This window comes from Agelaius tricolor, unplaced genomic scaffold (genome assembly GCF_023055355.1).
Source record: "Agelaius tricolor isolate 1412-34295 unplaced genomic scaffold, bAgeTri1.0.p SCAF_3, whole genome shotgun sequence".
In the NCBI taxonomy this organism is placed as follows: Eukaryota; Metazoa; Chordata; class Aves; order Passeriformes; family Icteridae; genus Agelaius; species Agelaius tricolor.
This window is the reverse complement of record NW_027269263.1, coordinates 31,689,434-31,705,052: the sequence shown is the minus strand read 5'-3', so window position 1 is coordinate 31,705,052 and position 15,619 is coordinate 31,689,434. Positions and strand designations below refer to the sequence as shown.

The 15,619-nt window shown below is 40.6% G+C and overlaps 1 protein-coding gene and 1 long non-coding RNA gene across 10 annotated transcripts in view; one reads left to right on the top strand and one right to left on the bottom strand.

Moving 5' to 3' along the window:
* The window catches only part of LOC139588251 (uncharacterized), a 92,556-nt gene extending 78,005 nt beyond the window's left edge, over nt 1-14,551 (bottom strand). For 3 of the 7 annotated variants that reach the window (XR_011678598.1, XR_011678600.1, XR_011678601.1), the window contains exon 1: nt 14,082-14,538. This is a non-coding gene — a long non-coding RNA (uncharacterized lncRNA). Of the gene's footprint in view, nt 1-14,081 lie in introns of all 7 variants that reach the window. The other 4 variants (XR_011678597.1, XR_011678602.1, XR_011678599.1 and 1 more) reach the window with 4 other exon arrangements.
* A 19-nt stretch (nt 14,552-14,570) lies between these two features.
* SYT1 (synaptotagmin 1) overlaps nt 14,571-15,619 on the top strand; it is a 335,078-nt gene continuing 334,029 nt past the window's right edge. For 2 of the 3 annotated variants that reach the window (XM_071423366.1, XM_071423364.1), the window contains exon 1: nt 14,573-14,890. The gene's annotated coding sequence lies outside the window, so the exon portion shown is untranslated. Of the gene's footprint in view, nt 14,891-15,619 lie in introns of all 3 variants that reach the window. The other variant, XM_071423367.1, reaches the window with a different exon arrangement.

Here is a 15,619-nt window from a genome sequence, read left to right as displayed (position 1 = left end):
CTTTTAAAAATATCTCTACAGCATTCCTGGTTGAATACCTGTCCTGCTTACAAGGCCAATAGGCTTTCTGCTCACCAGCAAACACCTGATCAGAGAAGGAGCTGATTATTAATTCACTGAGTTATCAAAGTCAGGTTCAATCTGGAAAACTGCATTTACAGCCAGAAACCCATCAGAGCCCAGTTTAGGCTCAAGACCCTTGATGTCTATTGTAGCCAGCAAAGCTTTCTCTTCTAGCTTTTTTCTCATCTTCTTATTCTTACACTTTCTGATGTATATTGGTATAAGCACCCTTTTGTTTTCTATACTTCCAGCATTCCTTTTAATTGCACTGGGATTTTTTTTTGTCTAGAAGTTTCAAAATCATTCATTAAGGAGACATACCTGCTGCTTTGATCCTTTGAGTACAGATGTGCTGATGCATTTGCTTTCCTCAGAAAGACCAATTTAATCTTTTGAGCAAATCATCTACATCGATGGAAGAATTTTGCATTCTAGTCATCTCAAAGTGAAAGAGGTTAAATTTGTTAATGAGATAATATAATTTGGTTACAGTGAAGAAGGACAATACTTGGAAAATAGTAAGAGCTTCTTTCATCTCTCCTACATTATTCAGATACAAAACAATATAAATATCTAATCCTGCCTGTTTTCCAGCTCAACTCATAGGTAACTTGTGGCAAAGTGAAACAGTGGAAATTGCAAAGATTAAGCAAATGGTTAAGAGCCATTACAGATATATGCAAACCCAAGGATATGAAAACACCTATAGTCCTGTCCACTGTATTTTACAGATTCTGTGTAGATCATTAGAAATGCATGAATTCTAGACCAAACGAATGTCATGAGAATCCAAACAGTTAGGGACACAAGAACAGGTTACTCAACTGGAGAAGAAAACCTCAAACGAGGGAGAGCACTGGAGCTCTAAACCACCAGAAAGCAGCCACGTTTTGTGACAGTGTTCACAGGGGTTTTCAGAATGAGGGAAGAGATGTAGATCTGACTCCATATTTCAGAAGGCTTGATTTATTATTTTATGATATACATTACATTATAACTATACTAAAAAGAATAGAAGGAAAAAGTTTCATCTCAGAAGGCTATCTAAGCTAAGAATAGAATGGAATGAATAACAAAGGTTTGTGTCTCAGACAGAGTCCAAGCTAACTGGGCTGTGGTTGGCCATTAATTGTAAACATCCAAGATGGGCCAATCACGGATGCACCTGTTGCATTCCACAGCAGCAGATAACCACTGTTTACATTTTGTTGCTGAAACCTCTCAGCTTCTCAGCAGGAAAAATCCTAAAGAAAAGGATTTTCACAAAAGATGTCTGCGACAACGTTTACTGAGATATAACAGGAAAGGTATAGAAGAAAATCTTACAGATTTTTTCTTGAGAGAAACATAAAAATTGGCCTTCTGGCATTCAACTGAATTTAAAAATTAATCTTTGTAATAAAGCAATACTGCTACTTTAGCATATGCCAAAATACATGGCTGATTCATGCCAAATGACTTTTTGTTCATCCTTCCTTTCTAATAATGATTTGTTATAAGTTCAAGTAACATCAATTCTTGTGTATTGGTATTGTGACTAGATTGATGAGAATTTGAGAATCTTTAGTACTGCAACTATTTAAAAAGAAATTCAAATCCTAAAAGACTGGCTTGAAAATTAAATTTAGAAAATTACATGAATTTGGGGATTGCACTTTGTCTGTGTTATTTGACACTTGGGTGCTGGTTTTTTCAAGCTTTACTGCATAATGTTTTTAAGCTAGCTGCAAATGTAAAACAAGTGAAAAAACAAATCTGAAATGTTCACAAAATCCCAAGGCTCAGAGTAGAGCTGAGAAGAGTGCTCAATGCCAAGAGAAAATGAATTTTCTGAAGCAGAATTTCAGAATATTTGTTTCTATTTGTTGTTTTACTATGGGCAAATTACAATACCAATGTCTACTGGTCCTGTAAAACTGTGCATTTGAAATATTACCAATTAATAAAATGTGGTAATTGCTAATTTGGAATAAAGTTTAATCTGCATGACTCATGTCTGTTGCATCATTCCACATAATTTGTTCAAAAAACAGCTCGTTTCCTGCAATGATAGCATGCATGTTTTGGGGGCAGTCATTATTAAACTGGCTTACAAATTTTGACTGTGAAAAGGAACACATCTGCATTCTGTAAATATATGTGCAATTACCTGAATTCCAGCTACATTATGTTGATTCTGCTGTTTCTTTTCCTGATTGGAAAGAGAAAGATCTGCTTTTAAAATAAGCAGATGGACTTTCAAACTGCAAGCTTGAATGAATTATTGGAAGAACAAAAATGGTAGAAGACTGAAATTGTGGTGGAATCAAAAACAAGGATATGCAGAACTGACATCAGAAATTATGGATGCCAATACAAAACAATTATGCTAAATGTGTTCTAGTGCTATAACATCACTAGCATTTTAATAACAGGAAACATCTGAGAGTTTGTTTTATAAGCAGGATGCTATATGATTCTACTCCATGTGGGAGCTACTGAGAGTGCTGGGACAGGTTTCACACAAATCAGTTTTTAAAACTTTTAAAAATCTTTCCTGATTGGTATTCCTGTTACATCTGCCACAGCAGACACAGTCTGAAGAGGTCACAGACCTGATGTGAATGTGATCTCTCAGTCAAGACCCTGGCTAATGGATGGGTTTAGGCTCACTTTCTCAAGCCCAGAAGCAGGAGAACAGTTTATGACCTGGAGCCCTACCTACACCATACAAACAGAACCTCAATAAAAACCATTTTAGTCAGGGCATCCTAGCACAGACACAGCTATAATATGGTAATCTGAATTTACAGAGTCTTCAGTGTCCTCCTCCACATCCCTACTATCTTGTATTTCCAGCACAGTTCCACTGGGAATCTGTCATTTACAGATTGGCTTTCTTCAACTAAGAGAGACTGAGCATCCATTAAAGCACCTTGGATCTCTGTTCTTAGGTAGATTTGACACTGTGGAAAACTGTGGCTCTGTTTCCCACTGCATGATGACCTTTCTCAGAGCACACATCTCTGGTTTTTAGCAGGTTTCAAATCTGCCTTAGTTTTAACAGCCAACTGGTTCTGCCAAGGTAAGAGCCAACCTGAATCCTTGAGATGTGAAAACAAGTGAAACCACTAGCAGCTTTTTGCTGCTACAAGCAGCAGTTTTGTGCCCATTTACATCTGAGCTTCTTCAATTTTTTTAAAAAGCAGTAAGTTTTATTTAAAGCAAATTATAATAATAAAGGCTTAAAAATTGTGTTATATTTTTACTATAAGCGTTGGGTTAAAGCTGAATAATGCATTAACAGGTATCTGTCAAGGGATATCAAAAATATAGAGGCAATTTGCAAAGAGAAACCTGAGATTCAGCAGCTCCTGAGTAGCCATACACTCAATATATTCCACAGCTTCTGAGTAGCCAGGCTGACATTAAAGTAGGCTGCTAGAATAGGATGTTCCAAGTGAAGGGCCTGCATTCTTGGGGTCAATGCCATCAAGGAATCAGAAGAAGATTAGAGCATTTAACTGAGGGGTTTGAACTTGAGAAGATAGGATAGTCAAAGATCAAACTAGCTTTCCACTCCTAAATTAGTTCTAATTGGAGAAATGTGGGTTCTATTAAATCTGCCTTGAGACCAGTAAAATGTCCAAATAGAAAACAATAAGAACATGTCCCAAAACTGTCAGTCATCTTATGAGCAATGGATTTTTGAGGAGTTTCATAATGGAAAATTCAGGCTAAATAATTCAATCTGTATATAGCAAGTCAGATATAGAAAGTCTAGTTCAAATGCAATTTAAATATTACAAACAGGGTTAGAGAAGGAAAAATAGGGGAAGAACTTTAGAGAACTTGGACTAAAATGATACAGCTAAACAGAAACAAGACATGGAAAGGAAAAGAATATAAAAAAGGTAAACAGAACCCCTGTACTACCATACCCAAACATCTTTCTCACACTAGGAAGAATAAAGGCCAGAAAATATCAGAATGACCTTTATTTAAGCCATTAAACCTACATTTAGATACCAATAGAAAATGGATGTTCAGTTTTGATCATAGGCATTCTTAGACTTCAGATTACCTGTGTTCTTTCACTAAGAGCTCCATTTTAGAAATTCTAAGTCACAAAAGTCCCATATTTCTGTTATATCTGTGGAAAGATCTTAGTACGCCATTAGAAGCTTAACTGTATGTCAGTGTAATTTATTACATTATTCAAATCAGAATGTACTTTTGGAAACCTTCCCAAAAGTTTACATTAGTGGATTCTTACTCTTCTACTTTAGGACTATAACATTATACAATGCATTAGAGGCTGAAGGCAGAGAGCAAAGAAAAGGTTTAATTACAGTTCCTTTGTGGAAGCTATAAATATATGGCAAGGATAAAGACGACAAGATAAGAAACCAAAAATGAAAAAAAAAATAGTGATGAGAAAATCACCTTAGAAATGACATCCTGAGGCAGAGGATATTGATGATGAATAGTAATAATATTCAGTCTCAGATAGTGCTGATGGTTCCAGCAAGAGCTGCAGAGATTATCATTGTATTAGTCACTTTTCTGTGGCTTATTAGGAGAATTTCAGTTCAGTCAACTCTCCAGTTCTGGCTCAAGTGTTATGACCTGAAGGCAAAGATTACTCTGCTATACTTTCTATCATGAAAACATGCATTAGATATATTTTTTAATTAGAAGAATAAACATTCATACTTTTCTGCAGAAAAAGTATTATAGGAGGAATTGTTACTGAAACTGTATTAAAAATGTAGTTCTTACTGTGAAAGTGAAAGAATTTTGCATATTTTCAGGTTGCTTCAGGGTATTCCAGCAACCCCTTGAAGTTAAAAAGAATAATATCAGAAAGAGCCTTTTTCATTTTTTCCAGACAGTACAAACCCCAGTTCCAAAACAAACTTTAAACTCACTCTCCATGCCAAGAGAAGTCTCTTAATTGCTATACTAGCTTTACTACTACTAGAGTAGCCTCATGGTAAAATTTACTATATCCTTTACTGCTATAGTATATATCTTTAATACTACACTATTACAGCTATACTAGCTTGCTAATTAATTTATTGTTTTATTTTACTTTATATACTGTTTCTGTTTATTTTAGAAAATACACGGATTACTTTACTTTTATATTAATTAATTTCATTTCTAATACTGCTATATTACCTTTACTGCTTTATACTAGCTTTATTACTACTATATAGGCTTTCCTACTGCTGTAATAGAGGTAAGTATATAAGTTATCATAGAGCTTATAACACTTAATTGTAGAAACATAAGTACCATTATCCCATCTCAGAGCGAATCTCTGCATGACTGCTTGGAAAGGAAGTCGCTAATGTATAATGAGAGGGCTCAAAAAGTAAGCAAGGAAAAGGTCCTGAGATATCTACTCCAAGGCTGGATTATATGAATGAAGATGAAAAGCTGAATTAAAAATCTAGAGCTACATGAAGTGTTGTATAAGTGTACCTGATATACTTTGCAAAGGTGATTCATAGACTAAGTCTGTATTTGGTGCACACTTGAGCTGCATCCACTTTGCTGCAGTCTGCAGATTGTGTCCCAGATTGGTTTTCCCTCAATACAATATCTCCTTAGAGGTTATAGATAATTATAGACCATTATTTTGCATTTATTGACCCTCAATTTCTGTTTCAAACAATGCTGTAACTGTCCCAAATACAGGGGCAGCTCTCTCCTTCCCAAAGCCCATAGAGCATTATAACAATCTAAATCTGCTCTGCAGACATCCTGTAAGTGAGTGGTCATTCATTTCCACTCTTCTACCTGAAGAACAAGGACAAAATCTTTTAAGCAAATCCTAACCTCCTACCAGGATAGACTGGACTGTAGCTGCATGAGTGCAATCTGTTCTTTCCTGTCTGGAAACTTTGGACAAATTAAATTAATTTCAGATAGTGGAAAAACATCCATCTCCAGGCCTGGAACAGCTTAAAGCAGATTTTCAGGATGATGGTGAATTTCAGGACAAGAATAATTGCATTTGCCAAGTGTTTGGTGTACTTCTCTGAAGCTCCAGATCTCAGAAGGATGTCATTACCCTTTCAAGGTTAGTCACTCCTGATCATTAGTTGAGCTAAGAGAATCTACTGTCAAGATCATAAATTTGCTCACAGACCTCATGTATATCATCCATAATGGTATGGTTTCAGAAGAATCCCAATACTCCCCCCACAGGAGATTCCCCAACTTTTTAAAGTAATAAATGGTGTTCACATGACCAGTAGACCACCACCCTAGGAGACACAGCTCTCTATCAGGAGGGATGGCTGTGGCCCCTCACAGGTTGGTTCATGGACTCCTTGACACCAAATTCCTGAAGGAATTGTGGGAAGCTGACCCATTTTGGCTGATTCTGATCAAGGATGGACATGCATATGCACAGCCTTTCAATTTCTCAATGTATAGCTGTGCTTCTGAGTCATGAACGTGAATCAGCAGTATGGTGTTGCAGCAAAACTGGCCAACTATGTTCTTGGCAGTGTCAGCAAGAGAAGACCCAGGAGGTCAAAGCAAGAAATCTATCTCCTTATTCAGTACTTGTAAAACCACATCTGGTGCATTATGAGGAGGTCTTGAGGGCCACCTGACTTAAAAACCTTTGTCAAACAAAGCCCTGAGGAACCTGTTCTATCAGGATCAGCTTTGAGCATGGGGGTAGAAGAGATGACCCCTAAAAGTCTCTCATAACCTCATTACTTTATAGATACACGACTATATGTCATTAGCAGCAAACCTTCATGGCCATGAAATTTAGCATGCGAAGGCATAAAATCTTTTTTTTCTCACAGAACTCTCTAACCAGCAGAAGAAATAGGAAGAGAACCTCAGGTGGCTCCTCTGCATACTAAAAATACAGTTCTCTGTAGTCTGGCATTACTTCCTCCTTGCTGGAGGTCCTTCTAGAAAGGTACATAGATTTCTGAGATCCTTGTAAGCAGACATCGGATACATGACAGCATCCATAGTGAAGTGAGACAAAATATGCCAAAAGCATCAGCTAGTCTCTGCAGCTAGTCTCATCTCATGCTCTGAGATGCCTTTTTAGGACAGCCACTGAATGTGTTTACCAACATATAGGCAGCACAGAGAGTCAGTGGACTATGCATCCATGGTAAAAACTGGGAGTGTAAAAACCATCAAATAGTCTTGGTCAGAGAATTTTTCATGTTCTGATCATCACTAGAGGGCTGGTGTGGTTTTTCAGGGCAGGTGTGCTGACAACAGTTTGAGCCTGCCCAGCTTCATACACAGGTGAATCTGTTGCCACTGTGCCTGCTACCATCTATCACAGGTCAGTTTGCAGAGTACAGTATGTCACAGTAAATGAATCATTAGATTGTAATTAAACTGGCAATTATATAAATAACTTTGGCAAATAACCTTTTTTCCTCAAAAGAAAACGATCAAGGATTTTTTAGAAGTGACTGCAGGAAAAAAATTAAACTAGTTCTATTTAAATAAGAGTAGAATGGAAAGAAAACTAATAAAAATCTCCTGGAAAAAGTCAAATGTAAACATTTTTATGAACTCTTGTATGATGAAAATGGCATGACTGGTTTCCTTAATAAAAAAAAGTTAGGTCAGAGATAAAGCTTAATAATTTTCAGAAGAAAAGCCAAACTGAAGAGAAAGCTAATAAAAAAACAGGTCTTAGCATTGAACAGGTCTTTTTAAATTTAGGATGAATGACTGGTGCTCCAAAAAATCCCCGAGGTTATTCTGCAGGTACCTTTGTATTTATGAGGGAATAATGATGATAATGCCTTTCTGTGATTATGGTGGGAAAGTGTAGGCCATAGATTCCAGCAGAAGGGAGAAGGGAAGGAATGAAGGAGTCCACTCGAAGTCCCAGAATAACTTAATCTAGGCTCTCATCTTCAGAAAGAACATTTTAATTTAGAGTTCCAACATCAAAGACCATATGAAATCACCATTTCTTTGAAAATCCACACTAAAGGACAAGGAGATATTAGCCAAAATCCTTAAACTAATTAGTACCAAATACTCCTTTGGGCTGAACTTCTCCCTAGGATCAAATTACTGAGCTCAAGTTAGCAAGCTCTTAGTCCAATCTCAGTGTGGGCAAAGACAAGCTTCCAGTGATAACCTTTATTATCCCCATCCTAAATTGCTTTTTAGTATGTTCTTTATTCTTTTCTTTTCCTGTAATTTATTTTGTTTTTATCCAGGAAGCATCATTCCTTAGTAGCTACTTCTGTTCACATACAAACAAGAATGAAAACGAACCAATGACTTAATGACCTTTCCATTCCTCAGCAAGGAGCCACTTTATTACTGTACCTGATCATCTGTCATAATTCTGACTGCAGACTTCACCTCCATCCCTAACAGAAAAGAACCAGTCCTGGCTCTTGCAGGAATGCATGGAACATCAGGCTGAAGAGGATGACTGTGACTGTTCAGACCATTTCACAGTGGACTGGCAATGTTATCCCAAAATATATTCTCAGATGAACAGAAAGGACTGAGAGGAAGGGAAAAGGACTGGCAAGTGAAGAGATCATAGGCAAAAAGCCTAGCAAGGTGATAGGGGATTCTCAATACAGATTTATAAGCAGCTAGGGAAGATGACCTTGCCCCAGACTAAGTAGGAACTATTGAGTAAAGAAGAAAGTATGTCCTCAGAGTACAACTGGAGTTTCTGTTACCTTAAAACTTAGTATTTAAATTCAGCACTTGAATTAAAATGCATTGCTACATTAACTTCTTTAGGACTTTGAGGCAGTTTGATTTATAGAAGATAACTGTCTTAAAAACTGTGCTTTTAAGACAGCAGGTCTCACTACAAATTTATACCTAACTGTGAGGAGAATTAGGTTCACTGGGTAGGATTTATTTTTCTTTGCCTAAATTTTTTAAAAAGCAAGAAAGGCCTTCTTTTCACAACATATTGTAATGAATAAAAATTCAGCTTTGACCTGGATAAATATCTATCAAGGTTTGCAGAAGAGACATTACTATTGACCTTATCATCTTAACAACACAGTTGGAGAGCTCTATTTCCTTCTAATTTATACTCACACAATTTGAAGGCTATGGCATATGCTATAGAAAAAGCAATAAGGCAAACAAAACAATTCTTTTAGTTTGTAAACAAAATGGTGTTTCTGACAGACAGAGTTGCCAGAGTAAATGCTAGCTTACCATATGGTATACTGGCTAAGATATTGCTATGAAGAAAGCAAAATTCAAAAAACTTTTCTACTAATTATATTAATGAGGCATAATTTTCAGTTCATTTATGAATGTGGTTTGCAAGCTTTTAAGCTCAATAAAAGTCTAGACATCAGAATGTACAGTGACTGCATTCTTGTAAAAGAAGTGAATACATTTTTTAAACAGACATAAATTATTATGAAATAATGATTACTGTAAAAAAATAGTACAATTTCTTGATTTGACATTTTAAATTCAAATACTAAGGTAATTTTACTTTGAATGAAATGACAATGTGAGCTAAATGAAAACAAACTCCCTTGAGAATTATTTATCATGCTACTAATATTCAGAAGTATTTTCTGAAATTTAAAATACATTAATTAGTTCTTTAGTAACTCTATCCCATTTTTAATTCACTTGGAAATTCTTGGCCTACTCTGCTTAGTTAGATGGTAGAACTTACCATGCTTTATGGCTGGGCTGGCTTCCTGGGCCATTTTTGCTGTATGTCTGCTGCAAAGTGAAGATTTCATGGACATCTCAAATTAGAGGCATGAAGTCTAGGAAGCCTGGAGCCTTAAGATTTTACCTCTATTTCAGTGTTATAGTGTGATACTTATTCACTCTCACTCCACTCCACAGTTGGTGTAAATATAAGCATATTTTGCACTTAGAAGTCAATTCATTTGAGCCTCTCCATACAGAGTTAAGCTTAATTTGTATTGGGGACATGGAATGTGCTCTCTTATGCACATTGTGATAATCATACATACTGATTTGAAAAAACATTGTTTAAGTCTCGATCCTCTCCTCAGAGGTAACACTGACTGCCATTACACAGATCTCCCACCTGCTTTGCAAGGTCACTCCTCAAAATTAAATTAGAAATGCCATTTCACATTCTTTTTATTACACAGTCATCCATGTAATGCATATACTAACTGTGGATTAGAAATTTTACACGAAGGAAGCCATAAGGTAAGGAGATTGATAATATCTGGGTGTTCTGGAAGCTAAGAGTTCAGTAGTTTGTCATTTTATATAGCAGATTGTGTTTTCTCTCTGAAAAGAGAACTGGGACTTCAGTCCAGCTCATCTTACCCTCACTGAAAAACATTTTTTTCTGGAGTACCATCCTGAGCACCTCTTTGGCAAAAACTGACTTTGAAAGAGGGGAGGGGGATTAGGGATGCAGATCTGACAACCCAAAAGAGAATCCCTGAACTAGGGGCACCATCTACAGGGGAACAGACTGACACTGACTCAGATCACTTCACACATTACATAGCTGACATCTGTGCAAAGCATATGCAAGTTGGTTTGGCTACACTTGAGCACCCCCTCAGAGTACTTCTGTTTTCATTTTCATTTCTGCTGCCACAGTGTCCAGGAGCCCTGGGCACAAAGCAGGAGCTCTCAGTGTCAGCTGCTATACAAATGCAGACTAAAAGAGACCATCTCTGCCTAATCAACTTAGAAGCAGCAGCAGATGTGTACAGATCAAACAGAAGAAAACAATGAAATCAGATGACAAACTGAGACAAACATCAGTGAATGGACTAACAAGTTCTTTGATTTTACCCTTTGATTTTTAGCTATGATTAAAACCACAAAACCCCAACACTTATTCTCCACTCTCTCTACCCAAATGATTATCACACACATTGTTAGAAAAATCATCTTCAAAGATGATTTGCTTCATGTAACACTTCCATTAGTTGTGTATAGTTGAATAGTTACTCCAGGATTTATTAATTTTACTGAAGGTCAATTGTCACTTTGGGGACGTAGCTTTCTCTCTCTGCTTTCATGTCTTTCATTCTAAGTGCATCATCACCACTCAGTAGGTATTACGTAAACTTTACTGAAACCAAGAGTGTGACAACAGAACACCCAAATGGGATTCCAAGCATTTAATTCTCAGCTATACAGACCAGCTCTTGGATTCCCAGTCAACTGGAAAAAACACCAAAACAATCAAGAACAGAAATTTAATATGTTAGAAGAAATTTCAGAAACACGTTCTTAAACTACAGCAATCGGAACCTAATTTTAAAAGCTGTTCCATTTCCCTAAGCAAAACCCAATTCCTTTATCTTCTCATAAAAGAACTTCTCTAAAAAGTAAAAACTTGAGGATGAAAAAGACCAAATAAAAGCATAAACAGGAGTAAATTACATGATAAAGAAGAACAAAATAAAAGCATTTTTCTGTTAAAGACAGGGATCTGCAACCTTGTGCCACACAAAGCCAGTTCAGTTAGTTTACAGATCTACCTGGTAAGTAAATTGACATGCCACCAGTTTTATTTACTTATTTACCTGCCAGTGATTTGCTCTCATTATTTATCTGAATTCCCATCTTGTACATCTATTTGTGGCAGTTGTGATACTTGGTCACACAAAGGGTGACCTACAAAAGGAAAAAAGTCAGAGACCTGATTGCTTTTTTTATGTGTAACAACTGCTGTTGCTCCTGAATTAGCCTCAGTTCAGCGAGTGCCATTCTAGCATCTGCCCTTTATATGCCATAAAACTTGCCAGGATAGGCCCAAGAATATTGGTTTCATTGGCTTTGGCCCATGCTTCCTCTTTCTTTATGGATCAAGCAGGAGTCTTTCATTTTCAAAATCTAGTTTTTATGGCTCATATTACTTTCTAATATTGAGGTTGTACCTTGAAGTCACAATATACAGAAAGTAGAAAATAAAAAAGACAAACAAGGAATAATTTCTGGTCTTGGTTTTTATTTTTTTTTTATGCACCTGTACCTTTGGTTCAGTCAAAGTCTAAAACAAAAACAGGACATATGAAAAATATAATGGAGTCTAGTTCTTCATGGTATGTAGTAGGATTCCTGATGGAACTTCTAAATGGCTGACACTATTTAAAATTATCTTCTGATGCATTAAAACACATTAAATTTTTAAAAAATGACAAACAAAACAACAAAATAGGTCTTAGAATAGAATTTCTTCTGGATTTGCATGTTTCTTCTTTTTCTCATAATAGGATCCTTTCTTCTTCCCTAAACACAACTGTGGAAGAGTTAACAATAACAAATACATTGATCTCATGTTTCATGATTTTAGAGGCTAGCATTTGGCTACCACTCCAACAAGCATTCATCAAATGGCTCCTGAGCTCTTCTAGACAGGAGCATCCTTGTCCATTCAGGATATGTATGTCATTCCTCAAGCCTCACAGCTTCCTTTGGTATAATTAACATATGACTGGATAGTAACTACCCATTTCCTTGAAAAGGCAGTAGTGAAATAAAAATTGCAGGACTGAAAACCTCTTTCTGTATGAATAAACCTTTGAACTTGAAAGAAACTGAAGGAAGCAACTTTTGCAGCAATTCTTTAATTGCAAACAATCAAGCTTAGAAAATAATAGGCAAAATCTCCCCCAGCTGCTATGACATCTGGTTTGGGGGGCTTTTTGTTTGTTTGTTTGTTTGTTTTAAACATAGCAGAACAATTATGTGTGAGCTACCACAGTCAGAGTGCAAAAGTGTTGGTATACTCTTCAGGACTACGACTAGATAGCATTTCTGTTCCTTACTGTCTCCACACTAAGGAAGGGCCATTGGGCTTCAGTGATGTTTCTTGTCTTTGCTCAAACACTAAGACAGCATATGATGTGTCATGCCTTGTGAATGTCAGACTCCCACAGACTTCTGGCTGTGTGGCTGTTAGGAACTCAGCATCAAGTCCTCATAATTACTAGCACTGAAATGTGTGGGTTTTTTAACTGACCAGATAAATGATCCTGGAGAAAATAATCCTTGGTATCTATTGTATTGGGACAGAGAAAACAGCAACCCTTTTAAATCACATAGAGTAATCTGAACACAGGTGACACTTCTGCATATGCAGTTTAAATTATGGTTGTTCCTCCTTTCTGTAGCTCAGTAAAAGCTTTACAATGTAATTTCTGTTGCATTTGCTTTCCTTCTCTCCTCTCATGATCTAATGTGCCCATACAAGAAAAACTGATATTCTGACTAACAGACCTAAGAACAAATGCGATCAGAAAAACTGAACTGGAAAAGGGATGTGAATTTTAGAGTCAAATCGCAGCATGAAAGTATGGATGGGGAAAGGCAGAATACAGTCCTGTTGAAGGCACAATAAGTCACCTACGAGATGTGCCTGGGGGCTGCGTGACTTTCTCAGTAACCTGCTGACGATGGCATACGGGCTCCTCTCTTTGCCAGCATCTGCTACCTATATTAAGATGTACTTTAGGTAAATTTCACTCTCAGTCAGTGTAATAACAGAAACCAACGAAATGGTTGTGAAATATATTACTACTTTCTCAAGTTTTCTTAGAACAACTGTAATCCAGCAGGATCATGTACAGTAGTGCATCAAACCTGGGCTACAACCTGTATGTTCAGCATCCTGTAACCAATTAAAGCTTATGGGAAACACAGAAATACCACCCTGTTATGTTTACAATTGTGCAGGTAAAATTGTTTTCCTCCTCTTTGAGGGATATTGCTTGTTATCCTCTTTGAGGGTATAAATGCAGCAGTAATATATGCTGAGGAACAAAGAACTTTAGTCTGTTGTGTTTTCAAAAGCTGAGCTTACATCTAAATCTATTTCCATTTCCCTCTGGAACCTGAGCAACTTTTTATGTTATATTAAACATGAGACAAATAGGGTAGATCTAATTAAAAGTTGAAGAAATGTGCTTCCCTTAATTGAATTTGTTACAGTTACATTTTGCAGACCAATGTTAATCAAAGCTCCAGTTCAGAGTGGATGGATCAAGGGAATTAGGTTAACCCTTGCACGTCCTTACCTGAACACGGGATACACTCTGCTCTCGCCTAAGCCACAGAAGCCAATTACGACTCACCGCTGGGTCGCGACTGCCCGGGCCGGCGGCACAGGGGGGGGCGCGCACCCAGGCTCGCTAACAGTGCCAGCTACGCCTGCCGGGGGTCGCCGCCGCCCCGCCACCTACGGGCGAGGGCCACCGCCGCTCCTCGCCCGGGACACCCGGCTCGCCCGACGGCCGCTGGGCTTGCGGCACAGCGCCTCGTGCCTTCCGGCGGCAGCGCGGGGATGCCAGCCTTGCGCACCGCGCGCGGGGATACCCTCCTCATCCTCGCCATCCCCATCCCTCCCCCCGCCCGCCGCCGCCCGGCCCCGCCCGACGGGGCGGACAGGGACCCGCGGCCGCGGGATGGGCGCGGCCGGCGCGGCGGCTCCACCCTCGCTGGGCGCCGGGCGATTGGCGGCGGGAGCGCGTCTCCCCGCCCCGCAGCCAATGAGGGCGGCGGGCCGGGGGTGATGGGCTGCCTCTCGCGGGAGGGATTCCTGGAGACGCTGCAGTGTGGCGGCGCTCCCGGCGCCGCGCAGCCCCCGTGCCGCCTCCGCCGCCCCGCCTGCCTCGCCTTGCCCTGCCCGCCGGCGGCCGCCACCGCCGCCGAAACTTAACGCCCGGCGCGCCGCCAGCCCGCCGAGCGCAGGGGGCTGGGGCAGCCTGCCTGCCGTGCCGGGGGCGGTCCGCCCGCGCCCCGCCGCGCACCGCAGCCTCGCCCCGGGAGCTGCCGCCGTGGGGAGAGGCTGAAGGACGGAGCCGGCTGCGCCCGCCCCGGTTGCCAGGTAAGGCAGCGCTCCGGGGCCGCCCGCAGCCGCGCCCGGGCGGCGTCGCCTCGGGCGGGGGGGGCTGCCCGCTGCGCGGGCGGGGGGAGCGCACATGCTCCGGGGGCGGCTGCAACGCCGCCCGCCTGCCCGCCGGCTCTGCCCGCACTGCCGGGGGGCGGGGGCCCGCCCCCGGGGCGCTCCCGGCGGGGGTGGGGGCGTTTACGGGAGGGGCGACACAGACAAAGGGGACGCCCGCGCCCCCCCCCCCCCCGCCGCCCTCCTTGCTCCCCGCCCCCGCGGAGCTCCGCCGTCGCCCCCCGCCCCGGCTGCCGGAGAGAGGGGAGCCGTCTGCTCCGCATCCCTCCATCGCTCCCCGCCGCTGCCCGGAGCCGGCGCCGAGGCGGCCGCCGGGCCAACTTGCTTCTCCGGGTGTCACCTGGCCGCTGCCACCGCCGTGCCCCCGCCCCGGGCAGGGTGGTCTGTCCCGACGGTCGCCCCGGCGGAAGGCGGTGGGGCGCGGCGGTGCGCCCCGCCCCGGCGCTGGTCTCCCCTCCGGACCGCAGGACAACAGCTAATCGTTAATGTATCAATTCACAAAAGCCTTTCCCTCATTACTTAGAAAGGCTGTCAGGCTAATGTGTTTTCTTTCCGTGCAATTTCATCTTATCTGACATTGTTGCCTTCATACCGAATACCGCTTGCCCTGCTTTGGTTTGGGTACGTTCTGTTCTGGTTCCTAGGTGCACA